At 43.0% G+C, this 19,735-nt stretch overlaps 1 protein-coding gene across 7 annotated transcripts in view; it reads left to right on the top strand.

Moving 5' to 3' along the window:
- LOC111934941 (contactin-4) overlaps nucleotides 1-19,735 on the top strand; it is a 263,405-nt gene that overhangs the window by 75,209 nt on the left and 168,461 nt on the right. For 3 of the 7 annotated variants that reach the window (XM_086846910.1, XM_023935096.2, XM_086846911.1), the window contains exon 3: nucleotides 12,407-12,584. The exons of the other annotated variants lie outside the window; for them this stretch is intronic. The gene's annotated coding sequence lies outside the window, so the exon portion shown is untranslated. The remainder of the gene's footprint in view (nucleotides 1-12,406; nucleotides 12,585-19,735) is intronic. 7 annotated transcript variants of the gene reach the window in all.

The following is a 19,735-nucleotide window of genomic DNA, read 5'->3' as shown; positions in this document are numbered from 1 at the left end:
GAAGGGCGTGTGGGTTGTTCAGCTCGTGTGGCAAAGCTCGTGTGTGGTTCCGGAGTGAGCTGCACGGTCCTGTGGGATGGGATGTTCATCCAGCCTTTGCTCTCTCCCTGGAAAAGTCTCTGGAGCAGACACATAATTGAGATGTGCACATCTCTAATGCAGGGCCAGAGCGCACACACAGCAGCAAAACCACTTCTGGTGCAGCTCTGTCTTCCTGGAGATGAAAATCCCAGCCCCTGGGTGGAAACACAAATTTCTATGCATGGATGAGACCCCAGCCTGCTGGGAGGTGAGGACATCTGCATGGCATTCCTTCTTTGGAGTTTTGTTCAGACCTCTTAATTCTAACACTATACAATCAACCTTTTTCTGTTAAATTCTTGGTGAAAACGCAAGGTGCTGGTGTGTCTAAGTGACAGAGCTGATCTGGTAATGTGGTTACCTGAAACAATCCCCATGTGAAAATGAGCACTGAAGGGTCGGTAAATCGATATGAGAATGATCACATGGATTTCCTTGCATTATTTTAAAGAGCTGGAGATCTCATGCCTGTTGTGTTCAGGCCAGATTTCCAGAAAAATGGCGTGCTGTGGGTGTAAGGAGAAAAAAAAGAAAAGAAAAAGAAAAAAAGAAAGAGTTTGTAGTGAAAATGCCAGGAAAATCTGGGATATAAGATCTAAGTGCCCACCATGGCAGGACTGTCATGTACAGCACAATAGGTGAAGGTTTAGGATGTAACAAATCCAGCATCAATTTCATGCTCTTTTCCACAGGAAAAATAGCCCAGCTGTTTCTCTTTAGATTTAGCACGGATTTCAGCCAGAAACTTGGTTGCAATCTTTCTGAAAAATTAAACCCAGGAATAGTCAGTGTGCTGGGGGTGAATGGCTCATGTCATTGCTGTTTATTAATATGAAACCAGTGCCATAGTATGCTAACAAGTCATGCAGCTGAGCTGGCTGCAGGGAGGCGTTGGGTGAGTGGCGTGGGAGAGACTCGTGCAGCATCTGGAGTGAAATGTGCAGCTTTTTATTTCAATTTTTATGAATTCCTGAGCATCTCCTTCTCTAATGAGAGCTGAGGGCTGTTGTCACCTCTCAGGACCGAGTCCTGTGTACCCATGGGTGAGCTCTTTTCAAGCAGATTAGTGGAAGTCTTGCAGCCCTGAATATCACGGGTCAGGAGCACAGCAGATGCTGTGATGTTCAGATATATTCCAATACAGTCACTTTTAATGACATTTGAAAGAGATAAGTGGTCTGAGGACACGATGGGGTGACATATGGCACAGCAGATATGGGTTTACCTCCCACAGCTTGTCTTCGTCTTTGACCTGAGCAGAGGAGAAGGGAACCTGCCTGGGAGGAATATTTGAGTCTGGCTTTTTGCATTTTTATTTCATCTGGGGATAGCGTTTTCTTAGAGTGCTGATCCCTGCTGAAAATTAATCATTTTTTTAATGTCATTGGAGCAACAGAGTGGGGAATAAACCGTGGGGTGTGAATAACTCAGTGTGTGAGAGGCTCAGCACCAGTCCTTATCTGAAGGTTTGAATCCAAACTCTGGCCAGAACATGAGAGGATTTGAAGACAAGAAGCACTGCCAGTGTTTCTGTTGATATTTACCCCTTATACAATAAAAAATGGAAGTTCTGAGGCTGTTTTATCTGATATTTTTGTTCATATATAAAATCACAGGATCCCAGAATGGTTTCAGTTGGAAGAAGTAGAGAATCCTAGGATAGTTTGGGTTGGAAGGGACCTTAAATCTCATCCTGTTCCACCCCCCTGCCAGGGGCAGGGATACCTTCCACTATCCTAGACTGCTCCAATGCTTGTCCAGCCTTGCTTTGGACACTCCCAGAGATGGAACCTTTAAAGTTCAGCTAGCCCAACTTCCAACATTAATATTGTTGTCTAATTATGAACTCATTTTAATGAAGTAATGGAAACTGGAGGTGGTACCTTAGAGATCCTAATTACACCTGAGTCTCTGTTGAGGAATATGTGTTGCTCTGTGTGTGGAAGGGGGATCATGAGGATTCTGGCTCCTGGCAAAAAAACTCACAGCTGAGGAACAGAATCCTGAAGAAAACATAAATTCTGGAGGCTTTTAGTTTCTCAGTGATAACCTGTAAACACGTATGAAAACTGTGTCTATGTATACATTTCCAAAATTGGCCTTTCCCCTCCCCACATCTTTTTCCATTATATAAAGCTGTAAAAAGCTGATGGAAAAGCCGGATGACAGCAAATAACCAATTCTCAATATCACTTTATGTTGCTGTAACACCCAGACACCAAAGGAGCTGTATAAACACCTCGGAAAGCACAATCTGTCTTGAGCAGCTTACAAGTAAAAGGGGATTTTTTTTTTTTTTTTCAAAGACATAAAAGGTAAATTGGTGTTCTGCTCTTGCTGAAAATCACTGAGCGCCTGAATTGTTGAAAATCCCACCCAAAGCCCCTCTCAATTCGTGTGAAACAACTGAAATGTGCAGTAAAATATCTGACAGCTCCTTTTCCCCAACTGTTTTCTTTATAAGTCACTAATCTGCCTTCTTAAAGATTATATGTGATACTGAAAACATATTAGTGGGTGGGTCACAGACCAGAGGACTCGTAAAAAAGAAGGAAAAGGGGAAAAGGCTGCGGCCGGCTGGTTTCCATCTCCCTGGCTGAATGAAGAAAGATGTTTTTCTCCCCACTGCTCCTCTATCTCCCTCCTTTCCATTTTCTGCATTATGTTTCCTCCTCCAGACTGTGGCAGTGGAGCTGAATGCTGATGAGACCATCAGCAGCCTGTCCCCAGACAGAACTTTTTAAGGTCATTTCTCCTGGTTCTCGATGGCTTGACCTGCTCATTTCTCTTCCCCAACCATGGGAGGCTGCCCAATTACACGCTGTTATTTTTATGATACTTGCTTGTCCTTCCCAGCCTTAATCTTCCTTTATTGCCAGGAACACTCACAGTCTCTGTAGTCCAGTTAGAGCTAAAGTTGGTGAGAGAGAGGTTTTAAATTGACAGTTTCAAATGAACAGCCAGGAGCTGGAGGAGGTTTTCTGTGGTGAAAGCATGTGAGGAGCTGTTCCCTGTGCAGGTGAGCACAGCTGGCACAGAGGATTCCTTGGGATGAGAGTGACCTTTGGAAGGGAAGGCTGCACATACCTGCATGTAGCTGTCAGTCTGGGCAGGGTGTTGTGTTGGGTTTCTGATGCTGGAGCTGTGTGTACCAGGAATATTTTTAAGCTCAGCCTCTTGTTTCCTTGTTCTTCATTGCAGAAAAAGTCTGGTGTTTGTTACCGTGTGTTGTTCATTTTATTCCAAATTCTACAGCCCTTCTGGACACAGTCACTTGCTGAAGATCATCAATTATTTATTGTCTGACTGAGCACAGGGATTGTGCAGTGGTCACTTGGAAGAAGAGGTGGAGGCAGAGATGGCAGCTCTGAGCATTGAAACATGAGCTGTGTTATCCTCTGACGTGGGAGGTCCACACTCTGTGAAACAGCATCATAAACTGCTGAAATAAATTCCCTTAGATCAAATTCACTTCCTTGTTCCAGCAAGGACAAGCTCAGCATCAATAAAAGGAAATTGCTCTGAGAGACAATCTGCAAGTTATCCATGTGGATGTGTTAGTGTTCTGCAGGGTGAGATTGGATGTTAGGAGGAAATTCTTCCCTGTGAGGGTGGGGAGGGGCTGGGATGGAATTCCCAGAGCAGCTGTGGCTGCCCCTGGATCCCTGGCAGTGCCCAAGGCCAGGTTGGACATTGGGGCTGGAGCACCTGGGACAGTGGGAGGTGTCCCTGCCATGGCAGGGGTGGCACTGGATGAGCTTTAAGGTCCCTTCCAATCATCCCAAATTATTTTATCATTCTGTGAACTTCTCCTCTGCTGGTGCAGTGATGCCACTTCAGCCCCGTTACCCATTTGCTCATCTCCTAATCATCCCTCACTGCAGTTCCTGCTGGATTTCACAGCCCTTCCAAAGGGCAGCTGAGCTCCAAACCCCCCCAGGCCTCGGTGGAGGCAGAAGGGATGAAATTCCTCCAAGGCTTGGCTGGCCTGGTCCCAGCAGAGCTGCAGGACCTGTGGAATTGGCCCCAGCTCTGTGTTTCGAAGCTTTCAGCAAACAGGAACGTGAATGAATCAGACTCTAAGTATTTACAATTCTCAAATGCCTGAGAAGCTTTTTAAAGGTCAATCTAATTAAGACAAAGTTTGTTTGTACCAATATAAAGTAGATACTATTATTGGAAATTCATTCCAAGGCAATATATGGCATTTTACTTACAGTTTAATTTTTAGTTTTCTATTCTTAATTTGGAAAGAGCAGAAATGATCTTTTGGCTCCATAATGTCTTACTTAAAATGACATTTTAATCTATAATGATTTTTTGGGCTACAATTAAAAAGAGATTCTTTCTTCCTGATGCAAAATAATTAATCAAAGTTTTTGCATAACAGGGATTCTTTTGTATTGGAAATAAAATTGCTCAGACTCAGAGTAGCCACATTATTTAGTGGGTCTGGTTTTGATTGCCATCTTATGGGAACAAAAGCCTTTTTTCTATAATTTAGGGATGCATTTAAATTCAGTTTGAAAGACTGAATTTCATGATGTGTTGCCCTTACAAAAACTGAGATCTATTTGTGTGTCTCCATGAGAATATCAAAGTGAGAAGTAAATCAGTTTTCCTTTGAGTTTTTTTTTCCTATTTGAACAATTCTGCCCTTGTGTCTCCTTCAGACAATCCTGCTATCCCAAACTTTGTCCAAATGAGGGAAGGTTAGACTTTTTACTGAAAACTTCAGCATTTTTAGAAGGTATGAAATGAGGGAAGGGGCCAGGGAGGAGAGACAGTATTATTCCAGGAACTGCTTCCTTTTTAGTGGTTGTCTTGTAGTCCAAAAGCTCAGAGCCAAGTGTTCAAAACATGAGTGGATTTTGTGCTCTGGCTTAGTGGGAAAGTGGGAAATTGGGTCAAAGTTTGGACATGATGATCCTGGAGGTCTTGTTCTTAATGATTGCATGAGTCTGTGTCCAAACCATTCCTGTTGAGGAATGAACCAGAAACTCTGGGAACTCTTTGAGCACTTCCAAAGCAGAGAGATTTCTCCTTCAATCAAAACTTTCACTGTTGGCATCAGGACTTTCTCATGATTCATTTTTTTCTTTCTAGTGGTCTTTAACCCTGTTTTCCTAGTGTGAAACTACATCAATTTTATGTTGTTATCAGAATTTTGCAAAACCATAAAATGAGATGACGTACAGTAAACCAAACATCTCTCTCTGATAACTGAATTTTTTAGCCATATTTAATACTTTGGGTTCTCTCCAGATGTGAACCCAGCTTGTAGCTCTGTTGAAGAGAAGTGTTCTCCTCCACAGCCAGGATTTTCCTCTTCCAGTTCTGTTTCCTTTGCCAGCCTGTCTGTGGGTCATGAAACATCAATCCCAAAATATCTGAATGACTGTGCAGTAATAACCTCTCATCTCTTAGAGAATGTGTTTAAGTGTAATGAGAACATGACCCATAAAAAGGAAATTATAAAAGAAGCTTTCCCACATCTTTAATGGAGATGGAAAAATAATGAACATCAAGTAAAGGGTAAATTTGAAGTTTAGAATAAAACAGGAACAAAAGGCTGCATCCTTCCTTCTGTTTCTTGCTGGCATTTGACTACAGAAGATTTGAAGGCTGATGCATCACTGGACAAACTGGTTTGTACTCGGTTGGACCAGAGCAGTGTAAAGGAAAAGATTTCATTTTTCTAGGAGTGCATATTTTTCTTAATCACAGGAAGAAAGTGAAGGTGTTCTGGCTTCAATATGCATAGTAAAATGTAATATTTTAGCACCATTATAAAATATAATTACTACATCAAAGCCAGGCATAATTACCACAGGTGTGAGTAGAAATACCCAGCATCATGTTGCCAAAGACAACAGCAAAGATTTCAAGTATTTACAGTTAAAAAAACCAAACTCCAAGCCTCTCCAGTGAGTGTTGTTCCCAGGATTGATACATTTGCAGCGTGGGGAAATGCCTCACTCTGCTGTTGTCCTACACATGAGGAGCTGCTGCCTCCTCATAAATCATAAAAAATCATGGAATGGCTCAGGGTTGGAAGGGACATCAAAGCTCCTCCAGTTCCAACCCCCAGCTGCCCATTTTTGTTATGTGCTCTACTCTAAGAACTTTGATGTATGAACTGTATAAGTTTATTGCTATTTATTTATTTATATTCAAGCCCATATTCCAAAGTTTTAAACCCAATAATAATAGAAAATTCTCCCTTAAAGTACCCTAAGACTAGGAGGAGATGTCAGATATTTTCCTGTCAGTGTTTCATCCCTGTGAGCTGCAGTGACTAAAATCGCCAGAGTAGCGGCAGAACTCTCAAATTCCAGATCTGTTCTATCAGAGGAGATAAAGATTACACAGAGCAGATAAAGATCCCCCTGATAGCTGCGTTATCTGATAGGCACCAAAGGGAGCTGCTCCCTTATCAGAGCATCGGGGACACCAACCCCCTGTGAGGAGCACAGAGGACACTGATGGGATGCTGAGTGTCTGTTCAAAGCCTGTGGGTCCTGCTATGCTTGTGGAGGTCTGAGGTGAGGGTTTTCCTCAAAATTCCACCCTGGGACCAGCTACGATCCCGTGCAGCCTGGAGAAGTGGGAATTAAAGCCACAGCGCTCTGCTGAATGAACTCCCAGCGCAAGGAGCCCCACATAAACCTGGCTCCTGTGAATGCTGCATAATCAGATCCATAAAACAGGTCATAAATAATCATAGGGGAGCTCAGCACACATTGCCTTTGTTAGTTTCTGTGGCTCCTGAAAGAATGTAAGCGCTGTGGGGATTGTAGTACGAGAGTGAAGTGCCTGTTGAAAGGCTCTGTGTTGCTGGTAACTTGTTTGTTGTTAATTTACTTCCGACACAGCCAGATGTGAGGGAGGTTTGGGCAAGGAAATCCAGTTTCTGTGTGTGTGCTGTCCTAGAGGGACTTGGGGAGGGATGGGAGTGGGAATAACCCCAAGGGTGGCATTTGCTGCAGCAGTTTTTGTCCACCTGCTGCTTCCTCTTATTGCAGAGAGACTGACGGTGGCACACAGCCCGAGATCTCTTCCTGACATCCCAAATTCCCTGTGTCCTGCAGCAGAGGGAAGTCTGAGGAGCAAAACAGTGATCTCTGCAATGGTTCTGGGGATGAGGAAGGGGATTGAGAAGGCTCTGGGAAGACCTTAATGGTATTCCCAAATCCTGAAATGGCTCCAAGAGAGCTGGAGAGGGATTGGGGACAGGGGATGGAGGGACAGGACACAGGGAATGGCTTCCCACTGCCACAGGGCGGGGATGGGTGGGATATTGGGCAGGAATTGTTCCCTGGGAAGGTGTTGAGGGGCTGGGATGGAATTCCCAGAGCAGCTGTGGCTGCCCCTGGATCCCTGGCAGTGCCCAAGGCCAGGCTGGACACTGGGGCTTGGAGCAGCCTGGGATAGTGGGAGGTGTCCCTGCCATGGCAGGGCTGGAATGAGATGAGCTTTAAGGCCCCTTCCAATCACTCTGTGATTCTGGTTCAGATAAAGCATTCCTGTCTGAAGCATTTCCAGATAATGATGTTAATTACCCCAACAAGAACATGAGTTGAATACTCTTAATGCTTAAGAGAAGCATCAGAAGATCGGTACTAATTTCTGTCAGTATCCTGATTTTCTGATCAAGTGCACAGAAAGGAAGGAATTGTTTTCCTGTAGCAGGGCACTAGTTTCCAAAACACTCTGCAGCAGGGATGATGACAGGAATTGCTTTTGAGTTGTTCTGGTAATAATGACTGGAGATCAAATTATAATAAGGTCAATCTCTCAACCATTTCGCTTTAAAAAAATCAAAATGAAATCCACTGTTCTCTTTGGACATACGTTTCAGCTCTGTGGCGTGGCATTTATGTGGAAAATGATACAAGGTACGACATGGAGTGCTGTTTAGAGGAAACATTGGAGATTATAAATAGATTAAAGATTCATCTGACAGAGGAAATTTTCAGTGAGCATTTCAAACTGGATGTGGCTTTTTGCCAGTCTCTGCCTAATGCTCTCTGAGCAATAGCAGGGTCAATTGACGGACAGCTCTACCTGGATTTTTAGAGTTTATACTCAAGATGTTACTGGAGACTTCTTAGACTTCAAGCAGAGAAAAAAATGGAAGTTAGCAATGACTTGTAACAATTGTTACACATGCAAAAATATATGGGTTTAGGAAGAAAAGTTTCAGCAGTGTAGCTGGAAAAGATGTGCCCCATGTCATGTCCTTACTCTAAAAGGGATAAATTTTATTTCAGCTGGAGATCTGAGGGAATTTTGAGCAACCTGGCCTCATGGAAGGTGTGTGTAGAAGTTAATGGGCCTTCTGGGTTTCCTCCTGTCTTCTTCATTTTTCTGCACAATTCTGTTTTCTTAGGGAAAACACAAAAACTACATTTAAATGGTTTGGGGAGTGTCAGCTGTGTTTTAAATTTTACATCTGTGTTTGTTTTTTTGCATTCCCTCTTCTGAGTTTGCTTTCACCTCCTTTCTGAAAACAAATGTTATTGTCCTGGTTTGCTGTGCTGATTTATTTAGCCAATACAAAAGACAGTTGTGTTAGATTTTTAGAATTTTTATGAAGCTCAAATAATAATTCATTTGAAAATGATCAGAAATATGTCACAACACTTGCAGAAAGTACAAAGCTATTTCCAGAAGTTTCTGATGGTATTTTAAACTGCAGTTGTAATGGTGTGATTGATGGCAATACCTTTAGGATACTGAACTTATTTTAGGGGACTGGTATTTACATACATTGTATTTGTAATTTAGGATGTACTTTCTCATGCTGAGAGCCTTGCTTGTTTTTAGTGCTGGCTTTTAGGGCTTTGGGATAAATTAAAATAGCTGGATGACACCAGAAATGTTCAGAGGTGCTTCAGCACAGCAAAGGGTGCTGTCAGATGATTTTTGGGCTGCTCAGGTGCTTCTTGGGAGCTCACTGAGGGCCTAACAGCTTTGGGAAAAGAGATTTTGCTATTGAAACGTTTGTTTTGAATACCCAGACCGTGTGTCTGGCCTAGGAAAGCTCAGCTTGAAGAGAGGGATCTTTCATGTGACTGGTGGGTTAAGAAATCTGCACAGTCCGAGGCTCAGGGTGTTTGTACAGGCTGAGCAAATGGAAGGCTTAGAGAGGCTCTTAAACCACACACCTGCATCTTCCCAGTGGTCTTTCCTGCATCTTTCATCCCAGTGAGTGGGGCCAAGTGCAGTTCCAAACTTCTAATTAGGGCTGCTTGATGAACGAGAGCAGCGCTCCTGTGCGCCGGGTGCCGTGAGGCCTGCAGGGAAAACCAGGCCATAAACCAAACTATCAGCAAAAAGAAACAGCCTTTGATAAAATTCTGCCTGGAAATTCACCTGGGGTGAGGGTGTTTGAGGCTCAGCTGGCTGGAGCTGGGTGAAGGAGTAGTTTCTGTGGTGTCTCCGCGTTGAGGAGCGCGGCCGTTCCCTCCTGCCATTCCCCTCTATCAGAGTTTAACTCTCATCAGAGTTAAACTGCACTTCCAACCTTTCCAGGAGGCACCAACGAGCTTCCAGATTCCTCAGGAATAAACATAAACAGGGCTGATTTTCCAACTGCTCTGTGGCAAATTAATGCTCCCCCAGAATTTCTCTGGAGTGGCTTTCTGGTGTGAGCAGAGCAGTCCCTCCCTGGCCAAACACCATGTGGGATTTAATTCAACAGCTTGGTTTGAGTTGACTGAAGTGCCCCAGGGTGCTGAATATTTCCATGTGCTGAAAGTTGTTGATTCCTTTTAGTGCCAACAGACAATTTCCATTTGAAATGTACCTTTTCGTGACAAATCAAATGATTTGCTCTCAAAATAATTGCAATGATAGATAGCTCAAGTTCTTTGAATGAATTGCTCACAGTAAGTCTCCCTGTTTTTTTTTTCACACAGAACAGTGTCTGTGTGCATCCACGTCTTCTGCTGCTCATTCCCACTTCCAGACTCTAACATTTGGAGTTTTCACGCCTGTTTTGTTGTTAAAATCATAAAATAATGTTGCTGGAGGGAATCTGGAGGTCATCTGCTCCATCTTCCTGTTCCAAGCAGGACAGGTTGCTCAGACACTTTTCATTTTGAGTTCTCAGCATCTTCAAGGACTCCACAACCTCAATGGACAGCCCACTGCAGGATTTTACTGTCCACTGTGGAAAAGAAAGACCAAAAAGTAAAAATATTAGTCAGTCTAGTGCAGTAATTAGTCAACCATGGAAAGGATTCAGAGGTTGGGATTGTTCAGCCTGGAGAAGAGAGAGTTTGGAGTCAATGCATCTTTCCCAGGACTTTAAGGGAGGTGACAAGAAACACGGAGAGAGACTTCACCAGGGTCTGGAGTGCCATACTAAGGGGGAATGGCAAGGTTAGATGGGATATTGGGAAGAAATTCTTTCTCTGAGGGTGGGGAGGGGCTGGGATGGAATTCCCAGGGAAGCTGTGGCTGCTCCTGGATCTCTGGAAGTGTCCAAGGCCAGGCTGGAGCAGCCTGGGATGGTGGAAGATGTCCCTGTCCATGGCAGGGGTGGCACTGGATGGGATTGAAAGATCCCAGTTCATTCTATGACACTCTCAATAATGTTCTCATTCTCTCATCTTCAATGTGGAGTAAATTAATACCAGGGTTAACACATGGAGCAATTGCCTCTGGTAGTTTCTTAGATTTGTTTTCCAGAAGCTTCATTTTGGGGTATTTTGGATCATTTTGTTTTGCAGCAGAACAATCTGCCGCGATACCTTTTAGCTGCTGTTTGCATTGAAGGGAACTTGTGGGCGTAAATATTTCTGTGCAATGTGGCCAACCATGGGCAGCTCCAAAATCCTGTATTATCTGCTTAAATAACTTTCTCTCACGAGATGTTGGAGCACAAGTAAGATATAATTAGATAGTGGTAATGAAAAACTGCTAGATTATCATGTGTGATATGGAATGAACAATTTCCAAAGTAACTTAGGCTTTTAGGAAGCTCAACTTCAATTTAAGACCTAATTATTTCCACAGTCATGAAAATTTTGCCCTTACACATTTTCCTGAAAACCAAAGCAATAAGTTTCTTTCCTCTTGGCACCTTCTTTTAAAAAAAAAAAAAAAAAATTGTTTTATTCTTAAAAAGATTAAACGGTCCAGCTGCATTAATTAAGGTTTTCTGAGGTTTTTATTTGGGTTATGCAATAGCCAGGAATTGCACAGCCCCTCTGAGTGTGAGCATCTCCTCAGTTGGTGTCTCAGGATGAAATGTTCTAAACAAAAAGTCAATTTAAGGCCACATTTGACTAAAAACTTCTGAAAGCCCCTGGATGTCCCTGTATCTGTAGATTACTCCTCTGTTTGGGGTTTTTTGGGTTCAGTCCTTATCCTGTAGAACATTTTTCCATCCTTTTGAAAACATCAGCTTAGGGTGTGCTTGGTAAATTGAGAAAGAAATTGTTTTCTGAATCATCTTTTTCCTTTTTTTTTTTTTTTTTCTGGAAGAAATAAAATAACAAAATTGGATTCCTTTACTGATCCTTGTCTTTAGGTGGATCTTGTTCTGTACATGGATCAATAAAAATGTCTTTAACAATGAGAGGATAAAGCTACAAGGGGCAGAAAAATGAGTCCATTCATCAAGGACAGCATGGAAGGAGGGCTGTTGTAAAGATGTTACAAATATTAATGTGTTGTGTTGCACTCCCAGGGCACTCGAGTCCCATTAGTGATAAATATTTCCAGTTTTAAATATCTCCAATTTTAGTAGCTGCAAAAGCTATTTTTATATCATAAAATGAGTGTATGTTCAGAAATTTTCTCCATGTGCTTGCCTCCCAAGAATCATTTTTATATCCTGCTCCATCCATCCTTTCCGAGTACAGAACAGTTTAATTTGCAACCTGAAGTGTTAAGTTTTAATTTTTTCCCTTTGCTCAGTCTCCTACTTAGTCATACATAAATCAGAGGAATTTGAAAGAACTGGTAAAAATGGCTGGATCCTTCTCGAGCTGTAATTTGGCTCCATGAATTATTAATTAGCAGACCAGGATAGCACCAGCTTTTTCAGAAGTCACTTTAAATGTAGAAGGCTCACCTTATCAGCCAAGATCTAAGCAGTGGCAGTAATGCAATTCTCCCCATTTAGCACTTTGTGGTACGTTGAGAAGGAATAGGATATTAGATCATTTAAACTCTCTGAAATACAACACAAAGCAAGGAAGAGGATTGGTTTTTTTCTCCTTTTTTCTGGTTGTTTTTTTTTCCTTTTTTTTTTTTTTTTCTTGCCTCTGCAATAATTTCAAATGATAATGAATACACGTGGATTTCTCAGGGGCTTGCTGGAGCTGTTGAAGCTGCATCACTGAGAGGGAGACCAGAAGCTCAGAGAGCTTGAAAGGGAAAGGTTTTAACTGCTCGTGGTAGAAGAACAGAAGGACTCTGTGGTGCCTTGAAATTAAGCTCAAATGGATGCAAGGTAGCATTGGCCAAATACAGAGGAAGCTGGGATTGTAAGTAAAATTTATTTCCTAAATAACGGAGCTCTCCAGGTAATTATTGCAGCACCACTTAAACAGGTTTTAATTTGTTTAACGACCCTCATCCCCTAATTTAGCTTCTCTCTCCAAATAAAAAGGGTATTTTTGTCTCTTGTTTTAAATGGTTTCATGTTTGACGTAGTCCTAAAGGTTCTTTTCACAACTTTGCCCTTCTCTGATTTAATCTGCCTTTGGCAATTGCAGAGTTGAGGGCGGCAGCTGATTTAATTGAATCCCATCTTGCAAAATTTAAGGGTATGTAATGGAAAGTTGAAATATTTCAGGACTTTGCTAGTTCTGAAATTTCACTGGAGCGTTTTTAGTATTTCAGCAATGCTGTTCTCTGTCTCCAAAGATAAGTTATTAAAATAAGGAGTCTCTCTTGCAATATATCATCATCTATTTTTAAAGATATTTTTAGACTTCTAAACAAATGAGGAGAGGGTGTGAAGGAAGTGATTAGATCTCATTTTATATGGAAGTTTTTTAGGAACTATTACACTGCAAAATTGATGTAAAGCAATATTTCAGGGCGAAATCCTAACGACATTCTAATGTGAGCTGTACCTGAGATTGTTTCCCAGAACCGAGATAATCTCGTTGCTGTCACTGGGCTCTGATTTACAGAAGTCATTTTGCTCCCATCTGTTGATGCGCCAGACAAGGCAGGGTTAGGAACGAGCAGTTCAGCGACTCTGCTTGCAGGAAAGTAATTAGTCTAAAAAAAGTCAGATTAAATGTGGCAATTCCCACCCTGGTTCTTTTTTTAGTGCCAAAGGCGAGGAATTTGCTTGGTGATGGTGCAAAACAAAGTTGGAAACCTTCCTTTAATTTTCTTCTTCTTTTTTTTTGTCATTTAACCTTAATTTTTGGAACAATATGCATGCCAATCACCAGTTTCCTGTGGGAAATTATTAATTATCTTCTCTCTGCGTGAGTTAAGCCATAAACGCACTCGTGTATCGACAGATTGAACAACTTGGTTTGGGGAAGTGCTTGTGAGGCCAGGACTGGCGTGGGGAGCTGGAACAGCTTTCCTATCCCTATTCCCTATTATTTTGGGATTGTTGATGAATTTTTACAGTGATTTTTTTAAAAAAAGACTTGTGGGAAGGTCTGGACTGGGGGCTGTGGTGGGAATTGTGCTGCTCATGGTGTCACCTCAGTGCCAGGTGTAAAACATGAGGGTGCAGAGCAGGAGAGGTCGCCCAGTTTGTTTCATTTGGAATGGGAAATAGGTTTTCCTTCATTGTTAACTGCATGATCGTGCTCTGGTGATGCTTAACATGTGAAAATAATCATGACACTCCCTTCATCTCTGCCCTGTGGAGAGAGGGAGTGCAAGAATTGCCCAGCCCTTCCCAGGATCCACGCTCACACGCAGCACGTTACCCAAGCTAATGTCACAAAAACCACTAAAAATTGTATTTCTGATCAACTTAAACTCATTTTCTTCGCTGTGCTAAATGGGATGTGAGCACAGGGAGGTGGAGAGGGGCTGATCCTGCACGGGTTTGGAGTGGTGGGGCTTGGCAAGAGCTGGCCCTGGCAGCATCTGGGACGGCCACCGTGGCCTGGGCACCACCAGAGCTGGAGCCTCAAAAACCTGGAAAAGCCCTTTTAAGGCAAGGAGGGTAGGGAGGAGATTAAAGATACAGTTCTTTATTGGGAAAGTGTAAAAAATTCTGTTGCAAAACTGGCCCAAAATGTGCCAAAATGCAACAGAAAAGCTGCTCCAGGGGGATGAGGAGCACCTTGTGCCAACGCTCCATGTGTCACCGAGACTTCTGCAGAGCAGGACCTGCCAATAAATAACACCAGAGTTTATGGGCTCTTAAAAGGATGAAAGCAAATTTGAGTGGCTTTTTCTCATCAATGCTTTTAGGGGTTCATTTTTTATCTCCTTGAAAAGTTGTGAATTTAAGGGATGTCACACACCCCTCCCATCCCATGGGAGCTGCCTGGCTGTGGAGGAGAGGAGAGGGCACTGCTGAGGGCTGGGCTTGGGGGTGCTGCTGTTCCAAGGCTTTTCTGGGGTGGGCTGGACAGACCCAGCAAGGGGAAACAGCCTCAAGTTGTGCCAGGAGAGGTTCAGGTTGGATATTGGGAAAAATTTCATCACAGAAAGAGTGGTCAGACATTGGAATGGGCTGCCAAGGGCAGCAGTGGCATCACTGTCCGTGGAAAACGAGTGGATGTGGCACTTCCCAGTGCGGTTCAGTGGGCATGGGGGATTCAAAGGATGCATTTCATGACTGTGGAGGTCTTTTCCAACCTTATGGAGTCTGATTCTTCACATTCAGCAGCGCTGGGGCAAAGATTCGTTGGATCAGCAAGGGTTGGGTAAAAAGTGGCTGCTTTTCATGCTGTGCCTGAGCTTTATCACATCCAGGCTTTGGCTGAGTAATGGTTTTGAGGCTTTCCTGTAAAATCTGGCATCTGAGAGAGTTTATAACCAAGTCTGGGAGCTGGAGATGGAGCAGGGAAATGAGGAGGGAGGAATGGGTGCTTGGTGGGTCACCAAGTGCACCTGCAAATGAAAACATGACAAATAATTGTGTTTAGATGGATATTAAATCCCACCAATCAAACATTTCGAGCAAGACTTGCTGTAGTCTCAGGTTTGCACAGGCTTATTCTGCATTTGGAGCAAGAAGTTCATATTTCAAGCAGCACAAAACATGACAAAACACTTATTGCTGGGAGTGGAAGTACAACAGGAAATATATGGCCATTATCCAGCTGCAAGTTTCTCCATTTAAATGCAAACAAAACAGGAAAATGAAATGCAATTTTTAGTTTAATCAACTTTCATGAGTCTTCTGGGAAGCCCAGAAGGATCTGAAAGGAGCCGCTGGGACCTGTTGGCTTTAAATATAAATTTTGAAGGCTGCTCGGTAATAGGGGGGTTATTCTGGGCTTGGTTTAAAAATTAAGCTTTGCCAGTGACAGCTGGGCCTAACTGGGGGCAAAGCCAGTCAAATTAACTTTCATTTCAAGGGGGGATTAAGCCATTATTTTACTAAAAATGTGTCTGATGTAACAGCTCTGTTCTACAAACAGTGAGTTAAAGTAACAAATTTATCCACTGTAATTGCACTTGTTCTCTTAATTTTTGTACAGGAGAGATTATAAAAATACACAATTCCAATACTCCAGTACTGGCGAGTTCCCCCACAGGAGACCTTGCAAAAAGTTAAACTCCATGAAAATGCCTCTAGTTATTCTGCTCTTAAAAATAATTAAGGGTGGGAGGGATTAATAATTATTTAATTATCACCATATCAAACACCTGCTAGAGCTGTTACAGCTCTAAGAAAATACAAAAAGCCTGTTTACAATAATTTAAAAAAATCAATGTAAGAACTGAGGGGTGCAAAAGGCTGAGTGAACTGGAATTTTTTTTTTTTTTTCCAGTCACTGGGGCGTTTCTGCATCGATGTCCTCAGTGTTAGGTTTCTCTGGAGACCAATTACAAAGGTTCACAAGGTTGTTTTTATTTTCTTTGCTCTTGATGTCTTTTTAATGAGGCCTCCTAGTAAACAGCAAGCATTATGCTTTCCTGTTGGATTCCTGTCTGCCGCCTTGAAACATTTATTACTAATACATGTGGGAAATGATGTATAAATTAAATATTAGGAAAATGTACTTTTAAAAGAACAGAAGTACTTGGGGGGGGATATTTTATAATTGTCATTGGAGGAGTGGGAGAGGAAGTTGTGCCAATATTTTGCTAATGGAAGCAGAGTGAAAGGGACTGTTAAAGCTTCCTTGCGGTTTTATGTAATAAATAGAGCTGATAGATGCATGGAGTTCTCAGTGCTCCTCTCTGGGCTTGTGGGTTGGTGTGAGAGAATCTGAAGGATGGGAAAAAAAAAAAATTAAGAGACTGTTCTGCTCCAGCCCTGCCACATCCTGGTGCCCACAGCATCCCCTCGGATCATTCCTGCCAGCACCAGCTCCTGCCCTGCACCTCCCTCTGCTGCCTCACCTCTTCAGCCACTGGATCTCCCAGGTTCAGGATGCTCACAAAATATTCTCTAATCACCAACACCAGCTAATCAAGCTTAATAACCAAATTAATGTGAGTGACAGAGGCTGGTGTGGAGTCTCCACCACGCTGAGCGCTCTGTTGGGACACTGCCTGCTGCAGTATTGCTGCCTTAGAAACACCCAAGCACAAATTCCATAATTGCTTAAAGAGGTTGTATCTCTGAATTTTAGCTGTGTGCTGGCTGCTTAGTTCATCTGTTGGCAAATTCTGCTTGCTTGAAGTCCTGATTGCTGGGAGACGAGGCTGTTTGCACTGGGCTTCGGAGAACCTGTCCTGCTCTTCCATGCTCTGGTGCCAGATTGGCAGCAAAGTTTGTGGTGAGCAGATGCAAATATGGGTTTGTAAATGTTGGTGTTTGACTGGGGTTTTTGGAGGGGTGGGGGTTTATTGGGGTTTGTTTTTGGCAGAACTCCTGGCATTTTGTCTTCTCCAGGTGGGCTGCTGTGGGTGGTGTCGATACCCAGGGGCTGTATCTCATCTGTCCTCCTTTCGCTGTCCTGCTGGCACAGCTTTCACACCTCTGCTGGTTTTTGTGGAGGAAATAGATGAGTACCTTGGTAAAGCCCCTCTGTATCCGTGTGGATGTGGATATGTGCATCAATCCAAATTTTCTTGTGCTAACCAATGCATTTCTGGCAGGTTTGGGGCAGGTCTCTCCAGATTTCTTTTTGCTTGCCCCTGTTGGGGCAGAAATCTTGGAGAGGTGCTGGCCATCTCCTCACTCTGGTGGCTCAGAGCAGTGTTGGAAGGTGAGCATAGGGAGGCAGTTGTTCAAGGAGTCATTTCAATCCTATGTTTGGATTCCTCTGGGTCTGGAATTTGGTTGTGGGTACTCCAAGGACAGGGGGTGCAGAAAGTGCTTACTCAGCATGTTTCTCAATATCTCTTCAGCGGATTTTTGCTGCATTTCTTGAGTTTGCATCTGTGATTCCACTTTTGTGTGCTGCAAATGCAGCTCCTTCCTCCTGTTCCAGCCTTGGAGCGTCTGCTGAGCCCTCGTGTGGGTGTGACCTGGCACTCGCTCCCTGAGCCCTGGCACATCCCTTGGGGGCACACAGGGAATCCACCTGTGAATTTGCTGTCTCTCAGCTACATCATCCCTCCAAAAATGCCTTTCCAGGCTTTTTCCTTCTTTGGAGGAGAGGCTCACTTGTCCTTTCCTGCAGCACTGAGAGGTGTTTACTTCCCGGGGATGTCAGGCTGGTGGCACTTCTCTAAAACCCGCCTGTTCTGAGCCTATGAAACAGAACTTTGATCGCTTTCATCTTTTAAGTAGCTGATTTCATTCTCTCATGAAAGCAGTCGGCTCGGAGAGCTAATCAAGCTGCATAATGATGAAAAGGTCAAAATGAAACGGGGAACAGCCACAATTCATGGCAAAGGCTGTGTTCAGCACACAGACCACAGCAGACCATTGTCAGAGTATAAACTCATCTTTATTTTTCAAAAAGAAACTTGGTTCCTGCTTTTTCCCGTCCTTTTCTCTGTTCAGTCATGCTCTTACCCAGGGATATTGTCCAGAGAAAAATAAGAGAAGTGTGAATAGCTGATATCTCTTGTGAGGGAAAAAATACCCTGAGAACAGAGTTATAGGGGATGCAAGAGGAACGTGTTCCACAGCAGTTTTCCATTCTCCAGGCAAGGCTGGCAAGAGCCTGGCCACACTGCAAACTGTCTTCAGATTTCATCCTGTAAAGAGAGTGCTGAGCTCACCGTATCAGGTAATGGAAATAGGAAATGAATTAAATGAATCCTTGCTGGATGGTTTATTCTCTTCATAGTGACCCTCCTGAGCCACACTTGGAAGGTCTTCTTGTATCTCCTCTGATCTCTGATGAGGATGATGATGATGATGGATGTGGAGCCCCAGCTTGAAGCAGGAGGTTGGAACTTGATGGTCTTTCAGGTCCCTTCCAACCCAAACATTCTGTGATTTCACAGACTGCTGTCCAAGGTGCTGAGCTGGTGCTTGGTGAAGGAACAGTCGGGCTGGTAGAGTGGATACACCACTCATGTGTAACGAGAGGAACCTTGGCTGAGCTGGGATCTTCCCAAACTCTTCACAGCTGTGGGGCTGGCCTCTCCTCCACCTCGTGGTGGCGTTTATTTGACGAGACATTTATCTTTTGCTTCTGCTGTGTGGGATTTATTTTTAGTGTAACTAATCAAATGAGTGCAGAATGAACCTTTTCAGGAGCAGAAGTAGCTTGATTTATTAAGTGGAATTGTAATCCAACATGAAGCATTTGATTACTCCTCGCATGCACTAATCCTTTTTTTATGAGATCAATTTGCCCCAAATATCTGTACATGGTATTTTTTTGGCAGCCTTTTTCCTTAAGACCTCAAAATGGTATAAATGATGAGCTCCAGCTGTTTCTCATTGTGTGGTTTATTTTCTGACACACAAGGTACTGGATTTTAAGCTTCTCAGATTTTTCCCCAGTAAGTCTTATTTAATAGCTATGGCTGCATGAACATTGATTTTAATTTTACCAGAATAAGTGCATTAAAATGTTTACAAGTTGTTATTTATTACCAGCTGCTTCACGATCATTGGAGCTGGTGGTTTTATTTATTTCTGGGTACAGCATAATTAATTCCATGTGCTTATCTGGAGACTTTCTTGTCAGTTATTCATAGCCTGACTACTTTGTCTGCAATCTTCAAACCATTTACTCTGTGATGTGAAATATTTCAGGGTGTTCTTGCTTTAGGATTTAGAATAATGCCTGGTGGTATTTTTAGCAGCTTCTGCACCACCTTTTATCCTCAGCCTCAGGAAGATTGTCTTTATCCACCTTGGGGAATCAGTTTAACTCATTCCCCTGCCATGGTGGTCTTGTAAATGCAACAAAAAGTTGTGTATCGTGAATTATGTATCTATTGAAATGAATTGAGAATGAATTTACCCCTATTTGTGGGTGTATCTGTGTTTGGGTATCTCCTTGGTCTGAGTGAGAACCTTCCCCCTCTCCATGCTGAGGTTGGGTTATGAAAATCCCTTCACATTCAGCTCAAAATTAAATAAAAATCATTAAAGGTCAGCAAAAGGCTTTTTTCAACTCGG

This window comes from Cyanistes caeruleus, chromosome 11 (genome assembly GCF_971803275.1).
Source record: "Cyanistes caeruleus chromosome 11, bCyaCae1.hap1.1, whole genome shotgun sequence".
NCBI lineage: Eukaryota > Metazoa > Chordata > Aves > Passeriformes > Paridae > Cyanistes > Cyanistes caeruleus.
The sequence above is the reverse complement of the archived record's forward strand: the minus strand, read 5'-3'. Positions and strand labels throughout refer to the sequence as shown.